Below are 5044 nucleotides of genomic sequence, written 5' to 3'. Positions count from 1 at the left end.
AAAAAAAAAAAAAAAAAAAAAAATTGTACGTGGAGGGCTGTAGCCAGATACCCTGGCAACCTAGCATTTGTCCACATAGGCTAAAGAGTCAAAGCTTGAGAGCAGTCACCTGAATCCTGGTGGCATGCCCTGGCATTCTCTCCTGGAACACAGCAGTCTTGTGAAGAGCTATCACAAAGCTGTTTCTTATCTGCCTCCCAGATGAGAAGAATTCTCTCTCTCTCTCTTTTATTTTTTTAAAGACAGAGTCTTGCTCTGTCACCCAAACTGGAGTGCAGTGGCACAATCTCAGCTCACCGTAACCTCCACCTCCTGGGTTCAAGCAATTCTCGTGTCTCCGCCTCCCAAGCAGCTGGGACTACAGGCTCAAACCACCATGCTCAGCTAATTTTTTGCATTTTTAGTAGAGACGGGGTTTCACCATGTTGGCCAGGCTGGTCTCGAACTCCTGGCCTCAAGTAATCCACCCACCTCGGCCTCCCAAAGTGCTGGGACTACAGGTGTGAGCCACTGCACCCAGCTGACTTCATTGTAATTTTATAAAACGGCTTGGCTGTAGTTTAGAGGACTGTCATCCATAACAAAGCAAGCCACCATGTATGTTTTGTGTCTTTTGGTTCAGTGTCATCCTCTGGAATGACACAATACTGACCTTGCTTTCACTGTGTGTACATAATAAATTCTTATGTGGCTGGGCCCGGTGGCTCACACTTGTAATCCTTAACACTTTGGGAGGCTGAGGCAGGAGGAATGCTTAAGTCCAGTACCCAGACCAGCTCAGTCATGGAGACCCCAACGCAGGCGGCGCTGAAGGAGTTAAGAAACAGACACAAAGATAGAGCGCAAAAGTGGAAATCAGAGAGGGGCATCAGGGGACTGACAGCATTTCCCAGCTGAAAGCCCAGAGCAGACTCTGATGCATGTATTTATTATTTGTGAACAAGTGATTATTTTTAATGGCAGGTGTTCAGTGTTTTTTCATATAATAAAGGTAGACTAAACAGGCAGATAGTGACTGTTCACTACTAAAATAGAAATAACTAGAAAGCACTCTTTGTGAGTCAGCAATGGTGACAAGGTCATGTATCCTGTGTTTTGGGAACTGGTCTCACTAGCACATGACTGGTACATATTGCTTACTATTCCAGCAGTTTTCGCATGGGGACGGCTCGGTGTTCCTTGCCATCATTTCTCAGTAAACAACATACAATCCATCACACACACAAGACTTTTTCCCAGCAGCCCAGGAATTCAAGACCAGCTGAAGCAGCATAGCAAGACCCCGTCTCTGCAAAAAATAAAAATAGAATTGTCAGACATGGTGGCACATGCCTGTAGTCCCAGCTACTCGGGAGGCTGAGGAGGGAGGATCACTTGAGCCTGGGAGGTTGAGTGAGCCGTGAGCCTGCAGTGAGCCGTGATTGTACTACTGAACTCATGCTTGGGTGACAGAACCAGACAGTGTCCGAAAAAAATAATAAAAATGAGTTTGTTGTCTCTTTACCAGTCTAATCTATAGAAATGTGACAAGCCAACTTAACTGTGCGGTTCTTAACAACTGCTCGGCTGCTTGACAAATTGGCCAACATGAACCAAGTAAGGTCACACTGTCCTTTTGGAGAGAAGACAGAGGAGCTCCCCAAGCCAAGTTAAGGGCAGTGAGGAGACACCCCACCACCACCACCCACCCAGGTCTGATCACACATGCCCTCTTTTCAGGGCACTGCCACATGTAAAAAGCACTCATAGGGAAAATTCTACTACCATCTGTCACCAGTGGGTGAGTTCTCAATGCAAGTGCCTCTACCCTCTGATGTCCGGAGCTTTCACTACATAGCTGATATTCTGTTGGGTGGCAATTCAAAAGCGTTCGTCTTGACCGGGTGAGGTGGCTCACGCCTGTAATCCCAGCACTTTGGGAGGCTGAGACGGGTGGATCACTTGAGGTCAGGAGTTTGAGACCAGCCTGGCCAACATGGCAAAACCCCGTTTCTACTAAAAATACAAAAATAATTAGCTGGGCTTGATGGTGGGTACCTCTGATCACAGCTACTTGGGAGGCTGAGGCAGGAGAATCACTGGAACCCAGGAGGCGGAGGTTGCAGTAAACAGAGATCGCGCCCCTGCACTCCAGCCTGGGCGACACAGCAAGACTCCATCTCAAAAAAAAAAAAAAAAGCCTTAGTCTCAACAGCCCCAACTGAGGTGTGGTCTTGCCTCCACCAGCAGGGGTAGCTGGCCAGCCTCAACAAAATTCAGAGTCCTGTTTGCCAAGTAAAGTTTCTTATACTGAATCTGCAGGGATGGATTCAAAATACTCAGCTCTATGGAAGCCAAGAGGGGGAAAAACTGCTGTTTGTTACAAAGTAGAGAACTCTGTTTCTGATTCGAAAACTACCGCTGCATGCCAGACCATCAGTCCATTAGTCTTGTGGTTCCGGAGTTCCTATTACACTGGGCATTGGCCCCCACCTGCTCCTAATAGATTGACCACATCGAACCTGTGACACCCTCTCAGGTTCTCAGTGGTGCCTCACCACGGTTGATACTGTTACAGTAGGTGGTCGGGCAGACACAAGCAGGGCAGGAGAGCCCCCACCCCCCACCCCCAGGAATGTCAGGTGACCATCAAGTGACAGTCAGGCGGTTGTTAAACTGTTTTTCTAAAATGATCATTGGTTGCGGTTGGCACCAGGGAAAGGTGGGCTCCCAATAAATAGAAAACACCTGAAGCTGGTGATCAACAGCTTTCCGCTAAGATCTCAGGAGTTGGGAGAATGGGCTCAAGCATGCGCACTAAGAGGTGGAGTGTAGCTGGTATCTGACCATCTGGCTGGTAAGGGAAGAACGCCTCAAGTGAGCATGCATACAACTCCAGTAAACACAGTGTGCATGTGACCCCTCCCAGGTGCTGGCAGACCACTGTGCATAGGGACAGCCCACCCCAAGGGAATAATCGAGGGAGAAGGGACACAAGACCCCGGAAGCATGCCAAAGTATAAAACCCCAAGTTAAAGGTCAAACCATGCACTTGACTCTCTTTATTTATTTTGAGACAGAGTCTCACTCTGTTGCCCAAGCTGGAGTGCAGTGGCACGACCTCAGCTCACTGCAGCCTCAAACTCCTGGGTTCAAGCAATTCTCCTTTCTCAGCCTCCTGAGTAGCTGGGACTACAGGCACCTGCCATCACGCCCAGTTAATTTTTGTATTTGTTGTACAAACGTAGTCTTGCTATGTTGCCCAGGCTGGTGTCAAACTCTTGGATTCAAGCAATTCTCCCACCCTTGCTTCCCAAAGTGTTGGGATTATAGGTGTGAGCCATCATGCTCGGCCTTCTCTTGATTACATTCGATGTTCTCAGTAGAGAAATGCCAAAAATAAAACAGCAGCTGTGGGATAGGACACAAGCAGGAGTCCACCTGGCTCCCTCCACCCAGCCATGTGGTATCAGTAAAATAACACAAGATAGGGGAGGGGTGGGGAGACGATCATTGTATTAAACAAAAAAACCTAATAGAGATGGCAGTGCTCTGAATAAAAAAATCCAACAGCCTATACAGAGTGCCATCACACTTTAGCCAGTCAGGTCTGATGCGCCTTTTGATTGCCAGAGACTGACAATTATGCAGACTGGAGCCTGTGGCAAAAAGAATTTGCCACTATGCCATGCTGGCCCCTGGGATTTTGCACATGGCACTTGCCTTGATACATGGAGATTCCTGAGGCTAACAGGATCTGATTCACAGACAGATCAGCTAAGTGAAAGCCTGATGAGATGCCCTGGGCCATTTGCAGCCGTGCAACCACACACACACAAAAACTCTGTTTAAAACTTTGCACCCTGGGCAAAATAGTGAGTCCCCATCTCTACAAAAAATAAAAATTTAGCCAGGCATAGTGGTGTGTGCCTGTAGTCCCAGCTACTTGGAGGCTGAGGTGGGAGGATCGCTTGAGCCCAGGAGGTTGAGGCTGCCGTGAGCTGTGATTGTGCCCTGCACTCAGCCTGGGTAATAGAGTGAGACCCTGTCTCAAAACAAAACAAAACGAAACTTTGCATCATGCAAACCCAGGAGAAAGGGAGAAGATCTTCCACTCCTAAGGGCAGCACCAAGGCAAATAGAGCAGAAGGCCTACCGACACCTGAAGCTGAAAAAGGTCCTCCCACCTCCCAACTCCACATCTCTCATCCCCTACCCAGCAGCACCAGTTGGAACCAGGGAAGCAACATCTACCTCTGGCAGCAACAGAGACTGAGATAATGCCCTAATGGAAGCAGGCAACTGAAACAGACAAGAAGGAGACTACAAGGTCCCTGAAAACTACATTGTTATTAGAGGCTAGGTGTGGTGGCTCACACCTGTACTCCCAGCACTTTGGGAGTGTGAGGTGGGAGGATCACTTGAGCCCAGGAGTTTCAGACTAGCGCAGGCAACACAGCAAGACCTCATCTCTACTAAAAACTAAAATATTAACCAGGCATGGTGGGACGTGCCTGTAGTACCAGCTACTCAGGAGGCTGAAGCAGGAGGGTCCCTAGAACACAGGAAGTCAATGCTGCAGTGAGCTATGATCATACCACTGCACTCCAGCCTGGGCAACAGAGCAAGATTTAGTCTCTAAGAAATTTTTTTGGTTTTTTTTGTTCTTGTTTTTGTTTTTTTGAGATGGAGTCTCGCTCTGTCATCCAGACTGGAGTGCAGTGGTGTGATCACAACTCACTGCAACATCCGCCTCCTGGGTTCAAGTGATTCTCCTGAGTAGATGAGATTACAGGTGCCCATCACCATGCCTAGCTCATTTTTGTATTTTTAGTAGAGACAGGGTTTCACCGTGTTGGTCAGGCTGGTCTCGAACTCCTGACCTCGTGATCCGCCCGCCTTGGTCTCCCAAAGTGCTGGGATTACAGGCGTGAGTCACCACATCCAGCAAGAAACTTTTTAAAATTGTCATTGGAACCACAGCCCCAAAAGGTCAAGACCTGCATGCTAAACCTAAACAGAAGGACTGCCTACTAAAATAGAAGATTTAAATAGGATCCTGAAC

This window comes from Cebus imitator, unplaced genomic scaffold (assembly GCF_001604975.1).
Source record: "Cebus imitator isolate Cc_AM_T3 unplaced genomic scaffold, Cebus_imitator-1.0 Scaffold647, whole genome shotgun sequence".
Classification (NCBI taxonomy): domain Eukaryota; kingdom Metazoa; phylum Chordata; class Mammalia; order Primates; family Cebidae; genus Cebus; species Cebus imitator.
Note: the sequence above shows the minus strand (reverse complement) of the source record.